At 43.2% G+C, this 21,039-nt stretch overlaps 1 protein-coding gene across 2 annotated transcripts in view; it reads right to left on the bottom strand.

The window, feature by feature from the left end:
- LOC308571994 (uncharacterized protein) overlaps nt 1–21,039 on the bottom strand; it is a 282,420-nt gene that overhangs the window by 76,334 nt on the left and 185,047 nt on the right. Inside the window, exon 1 of one of the 2 annotated variants that reach the window (XM_081167698.1) lies at nt 6,716–6,908. The exons of the other annotated variant lie outside the window; for it this stretch is intronic. The gene's annotated coding sequence lies outside the window, so the exon portion shown is untranslated. Of the gene's footprint in view, nt 1–6,715; nt 6,909–21,039 lie in introns of those variants that run through there. 2 annotated transcript variants of the gene reach the window in all.

Raw genomic sequence — 21,039 nt, 5'->3', positions numbered from 1 at the left:
TGGCTTTGAATATGCAGAGATGTAAACAGCAGTCACGGTAAATGTGACAAATTTTGAGGTGAAGAATTATGAGCCGGACACAAGATAGATGGGAAGAGAGCGATTCATCCCAAGATATATAGGGAACCATATGGAGTTTCTTTTTAAAATCATACATTTGTGCATGAATATATCTGTATGTTGAAACTGAGTAGTAGATGGCTCTTTTGTTGTGTGAGACAAGAAGCCAACAACATCTGCTTGAACATCATCAGGATATAATAAGGTGAGGTGCCTTTACTGTCCTCCTTTTGACATTGATGTTTCCATTTGAGGTACCCTGAAGATCTTTCAGCTTCCTTTGAAACCTGAGATGAGAAACATAACTATTAGTGCAAATCACAGACAAGATTTGGACAGATCTGTCATCTATCTTTCTATCAACTATCATCTGTCTAATCTCATCCTTTGAGTACTGTGTGTGGAGGAAAAAATCAGATATATAGAAGAGGTTGAAGAGTATGTTTAAGAACTCACACACATATGAGTTCATTGTTAAGCTTATGTTGAAAGAGAGAGAGGCATTTGCCTTTGTAATTTTTATTCAACATGCATGCTTGATGTGTTAGGGAACAATGCATCTAGTACTGTTTATCTCAGTGGTATCCTTTCATTCTGAACACAGAAGATTTTGTAAGGGCATTAATCACTGTGCCGCTACCCCCGTATTCATCACAGTGATTCACTCCCATACAGAAAAATGGAGTGTGTGGTGGGAAAGTATAGGCAGGATATCACAGATTGCTCTAAGAAAAAGTTTCTTAAGGGACAGTGACTTACAAAGGTCAACGGCAATTCCATTTGCCTGAGATGAAATGTTGAAGAAATTGATGGCATACTCTTGATAAGTTTGAAAAGATATGCTAGGTCCCCCCACAAAAGTTCACAAAGTGCTTGCTACTTCTGGAATGGGATTTATTGATATGCTGTCCCAGTCTGTTACACCGTGCCCTGTAAGCTCAGAAAAAACAGAGCCTGTTCAGATTGGAGTTTTTTTCTGGGGCAGGGCTGTAGCTCAGTGGCAGAGTCTTCACTTTGCATGCAGAAGGTCTCAGGTTTGTTGTTGTTGTTGTTTAGTCGTTTAGTCGCCTCCGACTCTTTGTGACCCCATGGACCAGAGCATGCCAGGCACTCCTGTCTTCCACTGCCTCCCGCAGTTTGGTCTAACTCATGCTGGTAGCTTTGAGAACACTGTCCAACCATCTTGTCCTCTGTCGTCCCCTTCTCCTTGTGCCCTCCATCTTTCCCAACATCAGGGTCTTTTCCAGGGAGTCTTCTCTTCTCATGAGGTGGCCAAAGTATTGGAGTCTCAGCTTCAAGATCTGTCCTTCCAGTGAGCACTCAGGGCTGATTTCCTTCAGAATGGAGAGGTTTGATCTTCTTGCAGTCCATGGGACTCTCAAGAGTCTCCTCCAGCACCATAATCTCCAGCATCTCCAGGTGGAGCTGGGAGAGACTGAATCCCTAGAGAACTTCTGCCAGCCGGTGCAGACAGCAATGAGCTAGATGGAACAATGATCTGAAGCAACTTCCTATGCAAAATCCAACTTTTCAGCATGTGACTGAAACTGTGTCTCAAGCAAATATCTCTCTCATCCTGAGTTGGGAAGGCTGAGAACGGAAAGAAAAAGGTGAACAATTACCCCTTTTTTCTATTTTTTAATTACCAAATCTCTATTTGCATATTTGCTACCGATAAATTATATTTACCTAGGCGACTATGTCTATTGCAAAAAATGAACCTACATTATGTGTGTGCGTTTATAATAATCACCATAATAGTAAATATGCATAAAATAAAACAACATTCCTCTTGGAAGAGGTGCAAGCTCGTGGAGTTGGCTCCTCACTCGGAAGTTAGTTGCACTCAGATTACCCACTGGAATTAATGGGTGTTAAATCACTGCTAACTTTTCACATTAATCCCAATGGGACCTACGTAAATACAGCCAGCTTTATGGTTTAGTCATGCTGGCCACGTGTCCCGGAAGTCTGTCTGTGGACAAATGCCAACTCTCTCGGCCTGAAGCAAGACGAGTGCTGCACCCCATAGTCTTAACTGTCCAGGGGTCCTTTATCTTTACTTTATCTTACACGAGAGTACTGAGTTCATCCCTAGTGTGCTTGTATAGGATTGCACCCATAATATATATTTCCTTGACATATTAGATTAAAAAAAACATAGTTTTAATGAACTATAAGGGTCCTTTAGCCCTAAACAGGGTCCAAAGAGAAGTAGCAATCCAGAATAAATGATTTAGCAGTAGCAGCCATTTGAAACAGTTGTCTGTACATAATCTGAGGAGGTTTTTGACAGGAGACCCATCATTGTGTAGGGCCAGCTACCCACACAGTGCTACATGGCTTGGCAAAATCTAGAGGATCCCACAATAATGCTCACTGAGATCGTCCATCCACTCAGGCTTTTGCTCATGGCTCCATAAGCAAAAGTTGTTGTCATTTTTAAATGGGGTGATAGAAAAGAAATTTCCAGGGAGTTGCTTATTCCAAAGTGATCATTTAAGGCCAATGGAATCTCTTTTACCTTAGATGGTTGGTAGCAGTTGGTTGGCATGGTTTCATTTGAACATTTTTACTCCATGTTTTTCATCTGGTCACATTCCATAGTTTCCAAATACTTCAAATTACATTTTAGAAAACCAGAACTGATTAATTAAACAAACAAACTGATGAACATGTGACCTTGGTTGTGTGAATTCCCCTCAGTTTCTTGTGTGTATAAGAGAGAGAAACAGAGAGGGAGAATGGTGAAGTAAGAGAGACTGAGGAAGTGGAAGCTCTGAGGTATTGAAGGCTTCCACACAACTCATTCTCCTCTGAATCCCACTAATTTAAAGTTATTTCCTTCCCAGTATGTTTGTTTACGATTCTGGCCATGGGGACTGCTCTGGGCATCTTTGGGTATACAGTCTGCCTTCTGAGTCACCTCTTGCTGAAAGCAGCCTCCATGCCATGCCACCCCCTCAAAGAAACCAAACTTGGGAGAGCTTCCAGAGTGGGCTTTAGCTCAGCGCAGTGAGCTGCCACCAGAAACAAAAAATATCGCAGTGCATAAAAATAGTCACCATAGATTTTTGATTGATGTATTAGGGAACGCGTAGCACTTAAAACAACCACCACCACAATTTGCCAAGTCTCTTTTCTAACTAACTCTGTCCCACATGGAAAAAGTATGACTTCATGTTTGCAAAAGGATCTAGCCACAATCACATTTCATCCAGTTGTTGGTTGATAGAGCAGGTTTTTGATGGGGCACCCATCACTGTGGTAGCCACTGCTATAATAATACACCATGATACAAGGCTTGACAAAAATCTGAAAGATTCGACAACACTTTCAAATTTATCCTTCGTTTTCCATTGTAGAAAACCAGCATCAAAGTGCTTTCATGACTCCAGTTCTTCCATGAATGTAGGTCTTCTAGGAGATGGTTGATTGGTTGGACAGATGGTGTTTGGACGTGGTTTATGTTACTGTCATAGCTGCCATAACTATAGTTAGCACCATGATATTTCCCTATACCAAAACCATTGTAAGAGGTTTGCCGGCCGGTTCTGTCTGGGAAGTAATGAGGAAGGACTTTTAGCTATGTGTCAGCCTAATTCGCAAGTTGGATGCAGTTGGCTTTAGGACAGGGATAGGGAATCTTTGACCCTCCAAATGTTGCTGGACTCCCACTCCAATTCGTCCCAGCCAGCATGGCCAAAAGTCAGGGATGATAGGAGTTGTAGTCTAATGCCTCTGGACGGCCACAGGCTTTGCATCTCTGCCTTAGGGGGTTTGTAAAAAATCAGTGTGTATATGCATTGCATCTGGCATATGAAGATTTAAAGGTATTGTGTATAAAACCTGAAATAGCATTCAGAGTCAACATTTGATGTGAAACTTGCAATGATTTGTGATTGAAATGGGGGGCAGAGGTGGAATTACCACATTTCAAATTGCTACTGTTTTAGCCATGTGGCATTTTTGCTGGTTAATATTGCTCTTACAAGCTTTTTGATAGACTTCATTTCACTGTGGGAGCTGCTACTCCATCGTACATGATGTTACAGAGCTGTACAAAATCCTATGGAAGGAATGATTAGGGGAGGTGCCACTTGCTTCTCATGCAATGATCTCATGAAGGATTTTGGTGGATAATTCCAGCCCAACTGGTGGTCAGCCAGCTTGAAACAGTCCACAGGTCATGTACTAGGGCCTGTCCGCTGCTATCCTTTGGTTGCCTGATTTCGGATTTTTACTAATCATAATTTTTTAAAATAATAATAATAATAATTTTATTATTTATACTCTGTCCATCTGGCTGTGTTTCCCCAGCCACTCTGGGCGGCTCCCAACAGAACAGAGTAAAACTTCAAACATAAAAAACTCCCCTAAACAGGGCTGCCTTCAGATGTCTTCTAAAAGTCAGATAGTTGTTTATTTCCTTGACATCTGATGGGAGGGAGTTCCACAGGGCGGGCGCCATTACCAAGAAGGCCCTCTGCCTGGTTCCCTTTAGCCTCACTTCTCTGAGTGAGCAAACCAGCAGAAGGCCCTCGGTGCTGGACCTCAGTGTTCGGGCAGAACGATGGGGTTGGAGACGCTCCTACTACTTGCCCTGCTTTTGGCATCTTCTAGGGATTGCCCCTGAACTGCTGATTGTTTGAGGCAATGGATAGTGTATAAGGGGGGGATGGGGAAATACAGTTTTCAGAGGAGAGTGCTTGAGAAATTGATTTTATTCTTGCAACTGAACATCTGATGTGAAACTTGGAACCATTTGCAGCTGATTTTTTTGGGGGGGGGCAGGCAGCAATTGCCACATTTCAGATTGCTGCAGTTTTAATGGTATGTGAGCCAGTGTGGTGTAGTGGTTAAGAGCGGTGGACTCGTAATCTGGTGAACCGGGTTTGTGTCTCCGCTCCTCCACATGCAGCTGGTGGGTGACCTTGGGCCAGTCACACTTCTCTGAAGTCTCTCAGCCCCACTCACCTCACAAAGTGTTTGTTGTGGGGGAGGAAAGGAAAGGAGAATGTTAGTTGCTTTGAGACTCCTTAGGGTAGTGATAAAGTGGGATATCAAATCCAAACTCTTCTACTCTTCTATGCCACTTTCTGCTGGCTAAAACTGTAAAAGCTTTTTGATAGGGTTCTTTTCACAGTGGTAGCTGCCACTCCAGGATTCTACACCATGCTGCAGAGCTGTGCAAAATCCCATGGCAAGATTGGATATTGAAGGGACCACCTGTTTCACATGCAGTGTTCTCATGAAGGCTCTGCCTAGAGCATTGTTGACCAACTGGTGACCGACCAGCTGAAACTAGTCCACTGGCCATGTATTTGGGCCCGTTAGCTGCCATCTTTGTGTTGTTCAATTTTGGATAGTTACTTTTCCTGGTTTTGGCATCCACCTGAGCTTCAACCCTGAACTGCTGGTGGCCTGAGGCAGTGGATAGTGTATCAGGGTGTGTGCCAGGGGGGAGGGGGAGGGAGAGGGAATACAGATTTCAGGGGACAGTGCTTGAGAATTTTATTTTATTTATTTAACAGAATGTATATACCAGTTAATTATCAAAACCTCAGAGCAGTTTACATAATATATAATATATTAAAAGTGCTGGTAAGATCAGAAGTCAAATAAAATCAGCGGATTTAAAAATACACCTTCTAATACAAAATGGCATGCTAGTATGTATGTATGTATGCATGCATGCCCTGCCCTCTCAAATGAGCCAATGGGTAAAAACAAATGTGTGTTCACTTTACATGATTGGGTAGACTGGCTTAACCAAAAAACATTTGGTAAGTGAAGGCACCTGCCTAATTTCAGTAGACAGGGAGTTCAAAAGTGTACAGTAGATGCTGTCACACTGAAGGATCAGTTCCTTGCACACATGGAAGGAATATTATGTTTTACTTGGAGGAAGTGAAAAAACAGTCTGTCTAGATTTTTGATTGGCCTCCTAGAAAAACGGTCTTTCTTTTTTAAAATGCCACAACTCTTTCCCACTTAAATCTGTCCTGCAGAAAAATGATAGTTTCATGTATGTAGAAGGTAGGATTTGGGTGTAACCTGATTTGATTTGCACATCAGTTTTTGACAGAGCATGAATCACTGTGGTAGTTGCCATAATATGCACCATGATACATGGCTTGGCAAAATCTGAAGGATTCAGGAACATGTTCAGGTGCTATTGTAGAAAACCGGCACCAATGGGTTTTCAAGACTCAAGTTCTCCCATGAATGCATGTCTTCTGGGAGATGGATGGAGTTTGAGCATGCTGTATGTTCTTGTCATAGCTCCCATAACTATAATAACACCCTGATATTTCCCTGTACAAAAGCATCTGTAAAGTTGGCATGAATGTTTTGCCCACTCAGCGAATAAGTGAGCAATTATATCATGTCATCAACACCCTCAAGTTAAAATTAACAGCAATGTTTATCTTATTCATCATTGTTATTAATCCTTTTAAGTTTGTATGCTGCTTTTCCATATAAATATGCTGTGGATGTAGTTGACTTTAGGACAGGGATAGAGAATCTGTGGCCTCCCAGATGAGGCTGGACTCCAGCTCCCATCAACAGGGCCAGCACGCCCATGTGGCAAGGTAAAGCTACCGCCTCAGGCAGCAGGATCCACAGATACGGCCTCCAAGGAGCGCATTACCTGTCACAGTCTCAGCAGCAGCACACTCCTTTGGCTGCTGGATCTGCCTCCTCGTCAGCAGCTACTGTCCAATGCTGCCTCCACAGCAGGCTCTCAGTGAATAGGAGACATTTCTGGTCTCCTCCCACCCACTGTTCCTGGGGAGGCAGAACAGCACCCGTTCGCTTCATGCTGAACCTTCTAACTTCTGGCTCAGACGTGGTGAATGGAGTTTTTGCATAGGCATATGAATGGAGCACTGTGAATGGAGCCTTGATGATAACTTCCATTTCTCTCTGAAATGTATCTGAAGAAGTGTGCATGCACACGAAAGCTCATACCAAGAACTAACTTAGTTGGTCTTTAAGGTGCTACTGGAAGGAATTTTTTTATTTTGAAATTTTTTGAGACAGTGATCTGGGTGCTGTAGATATGCATTGCTGCACTTGTATGTAGAAGAAGTTGTGGGGATCTAGAACTCTTCATTTTTCTATGCAGCCTTCCCAGAAAGCTTTGGGTGTATTTGCTCACCTTCTAAGGATAGTACAGAGCTATCATGGGATATATTGGTACAATAGCTTGACACCATGTGTCCCCCACTGTGATATGTAGTTCAACAAAAACCCATATAATACGTTATTTTTTAAAAAGGTTGAAAATTCACCCTGATTCAGAAAGCAAGGCGGAACACACACACACACACACACACACACACACACACACACACACACACCCCAGTGTCCTTTGGAGCCTTCTTACTGAAATCAACAGGACTTAAGTTATTAGTAAATTTCCCCATTGTTTTCACTGGGTCCTAAGTTCAACTGACATTGATCTCACTCCAACCCCACTTACCTGGGAGCAAGACCCACTGAATTCAATAGGGCTTACTTCTGAGTAGAATTAGTCCAAGACCGTGCCCAGATGTGAAGTAGGAAAATATCATGTTCCCAAAAGGAACATGTTTTGTTTGTCAAAAGGAAAGGAGTGAACGTTCACACATTTGAAGAAGAGCATTTCAGGATTAGGAACTTTCTATAATAAGGTGCATAACAATATTGTGGCAATGTGGTCATGCGGTTTGGCACACTGTTGGCACAGATTTTTATGGGGCATGGCTGCCATCTACTGGACAAGCAAAAGAGCAAAGAATCCTTTTCACTGTGACTACCAATAGCTGCTGCTTTTTCCTTTCCTTAGCAACATAACAACGAGTGATAACTGGGTTAAGCAAAGAAGTCTCCCCATCTGACCCTAGGCGGGAAAGAGCTGGTCTTCCCTGGTTGCTCTTTCAGAAAGAGGTGACTACATAAATTAAATACTTTCTGTTGCAGAAGAGTTTTGCATGTAAATAGGAAAGCCAACACACAGACTTGGCCATAGGCATTGTGTTTTTTACTGTGCTCTTCTTTCTGATGATGGCTCCTCTTCAGGCAAGACCAAGGAAGCCCTGGGCCTAGTTGTCTACCATCACTCAACCAACCCAACTCTACAGTTTGCTGGGCCTTAGGATGGCCTCCTTCATCTCTTCTGTTCTTCAGCTGCTGGACAGCTCCTCCCAACCTCACACAGGGCTGATCCACATCCACTGCACAGGCAACACTAATTTAAAACATACCACTTCCCCCAAAGGTTCATGGGAACTGTAGTAGCTACAATTTTCAGCAAACTACAGTTCCCAAGATTCTTTGAGGGAAGTCATGCATCATAGATATGCCTTAGATATGCTTTGTGCTTTGCTGTGCTGGAGAGAGGATGAGGGGAAGGGAAGCATTGTCAGTATAATAAGGGTTTGGGGTTTTTTTTTGCAATTAACATATACATTGTAAGTATATGTTTCATGAAATTTAATAAAAATAATACCCCCCCCCACAAAACACCAATAGGATTGAGTCTTTGATGTACTATACTTAAGTGAGCCCCTTGTACATTTTACGTATGAGGTTGTCCACCTTCCTGTTCACCAGAAAAATGGCAAATTCTGCAATACGGAAATACGGATTATTTTGCAAATTCTGCAATACGGAAGTTCATTATGCATACTGAGGGAATACGCATGCATTCACTTGTATGGCTTATGATTAAGCTGGGCTTTGAATAATCTTCACTTCAAGGCGTGCATAGAATTTTGCAGTAAGGATTTAGCAATACTTCTGTGTCATTTTTAAATTATCATGACAAAGACCAAGTTGCTAGCCAAACTATGGTTCCTTTTCCACCTGAAACAAATTGAAATCCCCCCTCCATATTTCTGTTTGGCAAGTCTGTTTCTCCATCTACTAAATAGTTATCCTGGTAATTACTTATTTGGTCTCATCCCATCTGCCCTATCATCTTCATGGGTCTTTACCAGCTTCCTCCTTTAATAGTATGGGTGGAAACCAGAATCACATGGGCTTCCTGTCTGAGAATAAATTCGGATGCAGAGAGTGAAGAGAATACTGCAGAGTCAAGAGGAACTCATGTCAAGATGGATAAGTAGATGAACAGAAAGTTATATAGGAGTGTATTTGGATTGCTGATCATCTGAATATACAAGAATTCCTCCTGGTTTTGAAGTTCACTGTTCTGTTCTGTTCTGTTCTGTTCTGTTTTTTTGTTTTGTTTTGTTTTTAATAGACAATTTGGCATCTGCACCTCGATGTTTTTTGATGAATTGCCTGGACTGAAAAGGTTTTGGATTCAGAGAGAACCACACTAATTTGCCCCTGGAGAACTTCAGATCCCTCAGCAGGTGAGCTGAGTTGTCCTTACTGTCCTGCTGCCTTCCTGACCCTCACTGATTTTTCTGTATGAGCTGAACTATTGCTCCCTCAACTCCTTCTCTAAGATCTGGGTTAGGGATAAGTACCTAAATGGGATGTAAATATGCTTATTCAAATTACATCCAAGAGTTGGACAGCAATGTTCATTCTCTCTCTCTCTCTCTCTCTCTCTCTCTCTCTCTCTCAGTACAATACATGACCCTCCAGATGTGGAAAATCATGTAGCTAAATAAAAATGTTCATGTGTGTATTTAAGAAGTGGGAGAGCAAAAAAACATTTGCTTGGCCCACTTTGATTCCAGACAAGCAGTTGCTTTGCAGATGTACAATCAGCATGTTATAACGTCATAGAATCATAGGACTGTAGAGTTGGAAGGGACCCCAAGGGTAATCTAGCCCAACCCCATGTGAACTGTTACCGCTTCCTTCTCCATTAGTGTCTTTTCTTTGTGAGCATGGATGATTTTACTAGGGTGCGTGTTACAATGCTACTCCCAGGATCCACAGTGATGTATTCCTCTACAAAATACATTGACTGTGAAATTGAAACCATGAGGGATACTATGTAAGCCTCCACTCCAAATATTGATGGAGCACTCTTCAGAAATTTGGAGAGGATATGGGATGTTTTTTCTCACAAAAGAATATAGACAGATTAATACAATGTGAATTTATTTAAGTATGTGATCTTGATATGCAATCTATGAATGTGGGACTGTACATGTTGTTACTCTCTGGTACTCAGCATTGTTCCTCAGCGCTTTATATTTTGTCCCCAGCATCAACCTAGGGAAGGCAATGAGATCTCTTCTGATGCAATGGGATCTCTTCTGGAATTTTTCATCTGGCCACTTTCTAATTTTATTTAAGTATTTCTTATAAATTTCATTGTTACAAAACAACAACCCAGCATTGGTGGGTTTGATAAATCAATGAATGCAATTCACCTTGGTCTACTCGATGAATAATGGAGTTTTAAGCTTGAATGGTGTCATTGTCAGGCATCCCCAGATGTTTTGGGACTACAATTCCCATCATCCCTGACCACTGGTCCTGTTAGCTAGGGATGATGGGAGTTGTAGTCCCGAGTTTGGGGATGCCTGGCCATTGTGGTAGTTCCTATAGCCATGACACACTCTTTATCCCAGGCACATGTTGGTGGATTTCAATTCCCATCATTTCCTAGCCATGCTGGCTGGTGCTGATTGGAACTGGAATCTAGAAACATCTGGAGGGCTGCACTGGACAGAATCCATGCCCCCGGGTTCCTTTAACAGGATACCCTTAATGAGGAAGGGCAGGCAGAGGCTACAACCTCCCCTCCATCCAAGCAAAGGCTAACCTCACAAACTTGTGACCATAGCTTCAAGGTAGGCAAAAACCAAATGGCTAGAGCCAATCTGCCAAGTGGAAAAAATTCCCAAAAATATGATGACCAACATTAGCCCATAGCAAGGTCATAGCGAAGCAAAGCAGAAGAAGAGGCAAGGGATGGGAGATCTGGTGAAGGGTGTGAGAGGACAATCTCCCCGCCACACCATGGTTTAAATTCCCTGTGGCCCCGCCCGCATCAGTGCTGATTGGTCACCAGGGGCGCCCCTTGAGCGGGGCTCTGCCCAGTACTGATGGTGTAGTCAAGCAGCGGTGGGGAAGGCATCAGTCTCCATCCCTGGGCCAGATCACCGGGAGGGCCCAGGGCCCAGGACCCAGCCACAACGCTGCCCACCGAATCAGGTGAGTGGACCTATCAAATCATCTGATGGAACATGACTTCATAGTTCTTCATCTATATTGGATGTGTGTCTTCAATGGCTTCAATGGAATTTGACTTCATTGCATGCCATCATGAAGGCATTTTGCTGGTATTTACACAAAGACAAATGCTTTAATCAACTTGACAGTTAGCTCCATCTATTGGAGATAGATAGCCAACAGTTCCTGAGCAGGTGGTTGAGACTGATTGTGGTTTTTGTACAGATGCTTGATTGCTCTGGCTCACTGTGCCACGCACAGTAGTATACTGCTGTGTCTGCAGTTTCCAGGGACCTCAACTGAAGATATACTTCATTTTTGGAGGTGTCCCTGGTGATGCTGATTCGACTTCCAAATGTTGGGCTGTATGTAGTGACAACACCATCTTCCGTGTCCTCAATATCCCCCATCCATTTCAGACCCTTCCCTGGAGGCTGCCGGATCCAATTCCAATAATAATCACCAACTTGAACCCCAGAAACTGCACAGGTCAGCTTGAAGGAGTCTCCGGGCTTCACCAGTCCTGGACCAGACTCAATTATCTGTAGAGTGGAATACGTACCTACAAAAGAATGCAGAAGTTGTGTCATAATCGGGAGCCTCTTTGTGTTCTACTCAACATTTTGGTTTTATACAAAGGATAAATCCTCACCAGGAGAGAAGCTCAGGAGAATGAAAAAAAGCAATGGGAAACTCATCTTTCTTTCTTTCTTTCTTTCTTTCTTTCTTTCTTTCTTTCTTTCTTTCTTTCTTTCTTTCTTTCTTTCTTTCTACAAAACCATAAAGGGACTCAGCCAGGTCACGGAGCAATGCTGGATGGTGCTATTTAAACACAAAGGGCCTGGTCAGGTGATTTGCATAGCGGGTGTTCAGTCGCATCTGGTCCTGCACTTAAGAAGCAGAGCGGATGAGATGAGACCTGCTTACGGGAATGACTCCAGTCAAGGTGTCGTGGGGCTGGGGGAGACACTCCCCAGTTTTTGCCTTCTACCCTAATTGCAGCTTTCATTCACAGTACATTGTACCTTGCACCCCCAATGATGTTCTTTTTAGGAGCATAGGAAGCAGCCTTATACCTTGTAAGACCAATGTCCTTCTATCCCAGTATTTCATTGCTGGCTTGTGTGACAGAGCTCCTGTTGATGCCATTCACCCTCCCGTGCCCTTAAGGCAGTATCATTCCAGTACATTTGGGGCTGGGCAGACAGGATGGCTGCTGCAACAAGGTAAGAATAGTGAGGTTCTTCCCACTGCAGGGCTCTATAGCAGTTGTTGTCATTATTATTTTCATTATTATAATATATACTCAAGGCAGCTTACAAACAAGAACCACTAAATACATCAAGAAATCAAACCTTAAAATACAATTGAACATTGATACAATTTAAACCAGGCACCCCCAAACTCAGCTCTCCAGCTGTTTTGGGACTACAACTCCCATCATCCCTAGCTAACAGGACCAGTGATCAGGGATGATGGGAATTGTAGTCCCAAAACAGCTGACAGGCCAAGTTTGGGGTTGCCTGATTTAAACTATGTAGATACAGGCAACATGCGCCCCCTTGCACACATTCAACATGTGTGCTACCATGCACATGTGCATCAAGCTGAACGCAGAAGTGACCTGAAAATGCCAGAAAAAGTGGCGGAATGGGGCAGGACGGGGGTGGAATGGGGTGTTTGCAGTGGTGCTTTTTCAATGGTGTTTCAAGGATACACAATTTCACTGATGCATGTGATGCCTTGGAACGTAACCCCCATGTAAATGGGAGATTGCCTGTATATGAAATTTGTTTAAAACATACTGATAATTACAATAAAAATGGCAGTATGCCAGCCCTTTCCACTGCAGCTGCAGTAAGCTCAACCCCCCACAAACCATCAAAGGCTTTTCTTCTCCTCAAATCGTTTGGCTCACATCGGATTTCAAGGAGGGACGAGTGACCTTGGACTTGGGTTGTTCTTTCAGGCTTCCCATTAGGGCATCTGGCTTTTCACTGTCAGAGGCTGAACTAGATGGACCTTTGGCATGATCCAAATTTTAAAGGTGGTTTTGCTGTGCTTTGTCTTGTTCACGGTTACTAAGCTGCGTGACTTTTTTTGGATGTATCTGCGACTTCGAGATTAAAACGCAGTTGAATATAAATAAGGATGACAGTGCAACTCAGAATCACTTGGTACAATCAGTCGGTTGGTTGGAAAGGAAGATAATGGGTAACTCAAAGTCAATACTCTCCCTTTAATCACAACCTGTTTAAGAATAGAAATAATGTTCACCAATTTCCAGTACTGAGCCAGTTTAATGCAGCATTCAACTCAATGAGAAGTTTCGAAATGAATTTTTAACTTGGCAAAACATATAATCCCCAGCACCAGCATTGAGGACACAAGCCATTTATTCAACCCTCTGTGGATGAACATTCCGCTTACAGATTTTAACTGAAGACCCTTTACTGTCATTTTTCTGTTCTCCAATGCTCCACAGATACTGGGTCTCCTTCAGATGTGAGCTGGGATTTAGAGCTGGGTCTCCCACACCCATCAAAGGGGCTTAACTCAATGTGACTTGAAGCATTGAAGTCTATGGACGTGAATATCACCGTTAATGTTTCCCCCGCTTTTCTTAGGCAGTTCTCTTTCTCTGTCCCCGACTGCTAACCCCCGGGATGGGAGGAAACACCTAGGAGAGGGAGGGTGGGGAGAATAGAATATGGCATAGGTGTGTTTAAACTGAGGTGCTTTTCTTTTAAGCAGAACCAGGTATCCATAGTATATCACTTTCATGTCACTGTTTTCTAACCACTCCCTCCTTTTTGTACAGGCCTCTGCTTCCCTATGTGTCTGACTGTTGTACAGTAATGCATGGCTGTGTCTGTAGTTGTCACAGAGCTCAGTCTCAGAAATGACTTGGTTTGTGAAGAATCCACAGAGATGGCGATGGAGCATAGTATGAGCTTGCAGTCCACCCTCTCATCCATTCGAGCTCTTTCCCGGGGGGTCTGTCGTATCCAGTGCCACCAGTAGCTGCTTGTCCCGGGGACAAGTGTGCAGATTCACCCCCCCTTTGAATAAAGAGCTGCAGTCCTTATGTGAAAGTCATTACATGTAAGGCCAGGGAGCTCGTAGCTTTGAGGCTCCTTGTCTCCAAGAACCTCTTTTGTGAGACTTTGCAGGTGGCTGTCAGTCTGGCAATTTGAGAGATTGTTGTTTGCTTTGGAAAGGGTTGTCTCTGCTGCCACCTGCTAGACAAGGCGAATATAGCTGAGGGCTGGTCTGAGAGGTCATAAAAGTGATTTATTTCATATAGTTATTTAAGCATGGGTGACACTGTCATCATAATTGAGCCTAAGATGCGAGAGGCAATCACTTTTAATAACATTTAAAGTGGGAGCTGACTCCATAAAAGTCAAAAAGACACCTAAGCCAATCCAAGCACATCGTACCCTCAACGCCTCTCAGAATTTCTGCTGTCCAAAGAAAGTGGTTGAAGCATTTTGCCCTCAAAGGGGGTGCAGATATTCAGCACAAATTTAGCTGGATTCAGTGGATGTCTGTTGGTGACAGGGATCTATCAGTTCCTGTGCAAGGGGTTGAGTCTGAGGGTGGATCTTGCAGGGATGCTTCCTTCTTTGGTTCACTGTGTCTCTTGCCTCGCACAGCAAAATACACTGCTGTGTCTGCAGCTGTTGGGGAGCTCAGCTGCAGATACACTTCATTTCTGGAGAGGTCCTTGGAGATGCTGACTCGACTTCTCAGTGCTGAATTGATCTCAGTGGTTCCTCCATTTGCAGTGCTGCGAATGAATGCTATCCATTCCAGCCCTTTCCCTAGAGGCTGCCGGATCCAGTTCCAGTAATAATCACTGACTTGAACCCCAGAATCTCTGCAGGTCAGTTTGAAGGACTCCCCAGGTTTCACCAGTCCTGGACCAGACTCAACTATCTGTGGAGTGGAGCAGATACCTACAAAAGAATGCAGAAATTGTGTCATAACCGGGAATCTTTTTCCATTGGGTTCAACATTTTTGTTTTATTCCAAAGAATAAATCCTCACCAGGGGAGATGCTTAGGACAATGAGGAAAAGCAGCATGAAACTCATATCTCCTTCCTTCCTTCCTTCCTTCCTTCCTTCCTTCCTTCCTTCCTTCCTTCCTTCCTTCCTTCCTTCCTCTCTCTCTCTCTCTCTCTCTCTCTCTCTCTCTCTCTCTCTCTCTCTCTCAACTTTAAATTTAGTAAGGAGTGAATGGGACTCAGCCAGGCCAGGGTGACACACTGGGCAATCCTATTTAAACAGAAGGAGGCTGGTGGGGTGATTTGCCTAGAAGGCGTTCTGTCGTGTCTGGTCCTGCATTTAAGAAGCAAAGAGGACAAAAGGAGACTCAGTTGCAAGAATGTCTCCAAGCGATGGATTGGGTGGGTGGGTAGGGGCTCCCCCAAATTTTGCCTTTTACCGAATTGCTCTTCCACCATTCATTCATGGCAGACGTTCCTCACTTAAGCAAATTCTTTTATGAATATAGGAAGCCACCTACGAGTTCTTTTAGGAGGATCAGAAAATTGCCTAGTAAGTCCATCTGCCATCGCTTCCACTGACTGGCAGGCAGCTGTCCAAGATTTCTCTCCAAGGAGAGGACCCCCCACCCCCCAAAATATTGTCTTCTATCTTAATTGCTCTTCCAGCTTTCATTCATGGTGCACTGTATTTATCCTACCTAAGGACATTCTTTTAGGAGCATAGGAAACCTCTGTATGCCTAGTAAGACCACTGTCCATCTAGTTCAGTGTTGTCTACACTGACTGGCAGGAGCTTTCCTTTTTTTAAAAAAAAAATTGAATGATTTTATGTTACAAAAAACAATACAGCCATACTACCACTAAATATAATTAAGAAATAAAAATTACATACATCAATATTTAATTTATTTGTTATTTACCTTCTTATTTCCTCCCAAACATTGCATACAACAACACACATATGTGCAGACACCCGCACACAAAATGATAATGAAAGTAAATATTTTTTCCCCTTTTATCTTCCAAAATATTTTCTTCAACTTTGACTTCCCGTCAAGTCCCTTTGTACATATTTTATCTTACATTTGAATGTACACAAAACAATAAACTTTTCTATATAATTTTTCTAATACATTATGAAAGCATAATAAATCCTTAATTGTTGTCCACCTCCTTTTAGTTCCTTTATCACTCGAATGCTAGCACGGAGTCAAAACTATTATTGTATTTTTGAACATATCTTCTATAACCATCCCATTTTTCCGCAAATTTTTGCTTTGAGTTTCCTCTGAGTTTACTAGTCAGTTGAGCCATCTCCACCAATTCCTGTAATTTGATTTGCCAATCTGTTATTTTTGGAGCCTCGTGATCTTTCCATCCCTTGGCCACAAGTATACGAGCCGCTGCGGTTGCATACAAGAATACCTCTCTTAGATTTTTTTTGGATCTCTTTATCTAAAATACTTAATAGAAATGCCTCCGGTTTTTTAGTAAAAGTTATCCCCATCATCTTTTTTAATTCATCGTATATTTCCCCCCCCCAAATCTTAATCTTTTCACACGTCCACCACATGTGGATCATGTCACCGTTATTTCCTTCACATCTCCAACAAGCATTCGTCAAATTTTTATACATTCTTGATAATCTGGAAGGAGTGAGGTACCACCTATGAGCCATTTTCATCATGTTCTCTCTTATATGAAACAGCAATCTCTCCCAGGGATTGAATGTGGGACTTTCTGTGCACTAAGCTCTACCAGTCAGCCACAGCCCTTACAATGACTTTGCTCCATCAAGTAGATATTTCTGAATCAAACAATCAAAACTTGCTCGGTTTCTGAACTGAATGAAAATGGTCTCGCTTAATCACTCTTTCCCCCACTTTCATGGGGTTTGCAGTTTGTGTTGCAGGCTGTTGTCACTGTCTAAAAAGGCAGCCCCCCCAAGCCTTGAGTTCTACAGCATGAGAACCTCCCCCTTTATCCTGCTTCTCTTTTCTTAATGCAATTCTCCTTCCTTGCCACAGTTTGTGTCAACTTGGGTTGTGGAGAGTGGAGAGAAAGGGGCTCAGCTTCAGTGATTTCAAAATGATGTGGTTTCTTTTAAGCAGAACTGAGGATCTATAGTACATCGCTTTCTATTTTCTAACCACTTCCTCCTTTTTGTACAGGCCTCTGCTTCGATTTGTTCCACTGTGTCTGTTGCACAGTAATACATGGCTGTGTCTGCAGCTGTCACAGAGCTCAGCCTCAGAAAGTACTTGGTTTGGGAAGAATCCACAGAGATGGTGATTCGGTCACGGAGAGATGCTGCATAGTATGTGCTCCCAGTCCACATTCCCATCCATTCGAGCCCTTTCCCAGGGCTCTGTCGTACCCAGTGCCACCAGTAGCTGCTTGTCACAGAGCGCCCAGTGACCGTACAGGTCAGCTGGAGGGTCTCTCCTGGTCTCACTGTTCCTGGTTCAGATTCCTTCAATGTGACCTGGGAGAAAACACCTGAAGGGATTTGGGGGGAGGGAAAGAAAAGGAAAACCAGAGTTAGACAGTAGGCCCAGCCAGAACTTTATGGCTATTTCTTGCACAGTTTTATCATTGCTCGTTTAATCCAAAACACATGGGTCATGGGAATTGTTATACCATTAAGTATCCTATCTAATATTCAGGATAGTTCATTTGATAAGATGTGGAAGGGTTGGAGAATGTTTTAGGAGATACTTACCTGGGAGCAGGGCCAAGAGGAAGAGGGGGACCAAGAGCAGCTTCATTGTTATTTTATTTTATCCCGAGAGGAGAAAAGTAATAATAGGAATGAAAAACAATAATGCTGGAATGGAGGCTGCCTTTCTCCTCAGCTGCAGTGAAGCTAAATTACCAAGGAGCCTGTTATTTGAATTTGGGAGGCAGTGAGAGAATTTGCGTAATGTAAAAAAGGCCACGCATAATAAAGGCCGGAGCACCATTTGAAGCCAATAGGTGTCAGTATTACTTCTTGTGTTGAGACGAGCACATTGAGTGGATGTCTATGTAAACATACAACATAAATATCATATCATATATCCTCCAATATAACTCTGATGAAAATTGGGGGGGGGTGTGTCTTTTGGTATGGTGCTACAGTGTGAGTTACTTGGCTTGCATGGGAGTGCGACACCACTGTAAGCACAATGGCTCACCCTTCTCCCCAAGCTCGGTGGGGCTGGAGGAGGGAAGCGGGACATTCTGGGACCATCAGAAGTAGGGATGGCTTCAATTATTCCGTGATGCCCTGGGACACTTGAAAGGGTATGTAATATAGCACTATGTGGAAAAGGATGGAACAGTGCAAAATGACACAAGACACCCATCGAGGAATGGAGGAGAGCACAGACCAGATTGTGCTGAAACATCCACAAAGCCATAGCAACGGAACCGTTTCTTGACACCCTTTGCTTGTGATGGGCTGTAGGTGATGTTGGTCTCTAGAAGGGGACAAGTGTGCAGATCCATTTCACACCCCTTCCGATAAAGAGCTGCAGTCCTTATGTGGAAGTCATTACATGTAAGGCCAGAGAACTTGTAGCTTTGAGGCTCCTTGCCTCCAAGAACCTCTTTTATGAGACTTTGCAGGTGGTTGTCAGTCTGGCGATTTGAGAGATTGTCATTTGCTTTGGAAAGGATTGTCTCTGCTGCCAACTGCTTGACAGAGAGAATATAGCTGAGGGCTGGTCTGAGAGCTCATAAAAGCAATTTATTTTATGTGGTTTAATAAGCCTAGGTGACACTGTCATTATGTCTAAGAAGTGAGAGGCAATTACTTAATAAAATTAAAAGTGGGAGCTGACGCCATAAAAGACAAAAAGCAACCTAAGCCAATCTAAGCACAGCGTACCCTCAACACTTCTCAGAATTTCTGCTGCTCAAAGAATGTGGCTGAATATTACCCTCACCATTTTGCCCTCAAAGAGGGTGCAGATTTTCAGCACAAATTTAGCTGCATTCATTCAATGGATGTCTGTTGGTGACACGGATCTATCAGTTCCTGTGCAAGGGGTTGAGTCCGAGGGTGGATATTGCAGGGATGCTTCCTTGCTTTGGTTCACTGTGTTTCTCGCACAGCAAAATACACTGGTGTGTCTGCAGCTGTTGGTGAGCTCAGCTGGAGATACACTTCATTTCTGGAGATGTCCTTGGAGATACTGGCTCGACTTCTCAGTGCTGAATTGATCTCAGTGGTTCCTCCATTTATAGTGTTGCGAATAATTGCTATCCATTCCAGCCCTTTCCCTGGAGGCTGCCGGATCCAATGCCAGAAATAATTATCAAGCTGAACCCCAGAAACTCTGCAGGTCAGTTTGAAGGACTCTCCAGGTTTCACCAGTCCTGGACCAGACTCAATTATCTGTGGAGTGGAGCGGATGCCTATAAAAGAATGCAGAAATTGTGTCATAATTGGGAATCTCTCAGCACTGGGCTCAACATTTTTGTTTTTATTCTAAAGAATAAATCCTCACCAGGGGAGATGCTTAGGACAATGAGGAAAAGCAACATGAAAGTCATCTCTCTCTCTCTCTCTCTCTCTCTCTCTCTCTCTCTCTCTCTCTCTCTCTCTCTCTCTCCCTTTTGCCTTCACTCTCTCCTCTTTAGCTTTAGTAAGGAGTGAATGGGACTCAGCCAGGCCATGGAGCCACACTGGACAATGGTATTTAAACAGAAGGAGGTGGGTAGGGTGATTTGCATAGAGGGCGTTCTGTCGTTTCAGGTCCTGCATTTAAGAAGCAAAGAGGACAAAAAGACATTCAGTTGCCGGAATGGCATCTCCCCAAATATTGCCTTTTACTTAATTGCTCTTCCACCTTTCATTCATGCCATATTTTTCTCACTTAAGCAGGTTCTTTTCTGAATATAGGAAGTCTCCTAGATCTTTTAGGAAACCACTGTAAACCTAGTAAGACTGCTCTGCATCTAGTTCAGTGTGTTTGGCAGGAGCTCCACAGGGTTTCAAACTGCAGTCTCTCCCAGGGATTCAATGTGGGACTTTCTGTGCACTAAGCTCTACCAGTCAGCCACAGCCCTTCCAACGACTTTGCTCCATCAAGTAGATATTTCTGAATCAAATCATCGACACTCGCTGGGTTTTCTGGACTAAATGAAATGAATGAAAATGGTCTCGCTTTATCACTCTTTCCCCCACTCTCACAGGGTTTGCCGTTTGTGCTGCAGGCTGTTGTCACTGCCTGTAAAGGCAACTTGCCCCCTAAGCCTTGAGTTGTGTCTCATGTACCCATCCATTGCTTTTATTTTTTTAAAAAAAGGTTAAGGTGTCCTGTTATTTTCCTACTCATATCGAAAGAGTGCCCATCAATGAGGCCAAACATAGATTTACAAAATATTTAGGGGTATGCGTACCCCTGTATCCCCTCAGAAAAAAAGCACTGCTCCCATCAATGGCTCTCGTGGAGCTTAGTGTCGTCTGATCATAGCAGCTGATTTTGTGGTTGAATGCATGGAAATCTACAGCACGAGAACGTCCCCCCTTATTCTCTTTCTCTTTTCTTAATGCATTCCTCCTTGCTTGCAGCAGTTTGTGTCAACCAGAGAAGTTGAGAGTGTACAGGAAAGAGCACAGTTTTGGTGATTCCAAAGTTTTGTGCTTTCTTTTAAGCAGAACCAAGCATGTATAGCACATCGCTTTCTGTTTTCTAACCACTTCCTCCTTTTTGTACAGGCCTCTGCTTCGATTTGTCCCACTGTGCCTGTTGCACAGAAATACATGGCTGTGTCTGCAGCTGTCACAGCGCTCAGTCTCAGAAAATACTTGGTTTGAGAAGAATC

This window comes from Podarcis bocagei (assembly GCF_964188305.1).
Source record: "Podarcis bocagei genome assembly, chromosome: 13".
Lineage (NCBI taxonomy): Eukaryota > Metazoa > Chordata > Lepidosauria > Squamata > Lacertidae > Podarcis > Podarcis bocagei.
Note: the sequence above shows the minus strand (reverse complement) of the source record. Positions and strands in the feature narration are given on the sequence as shown.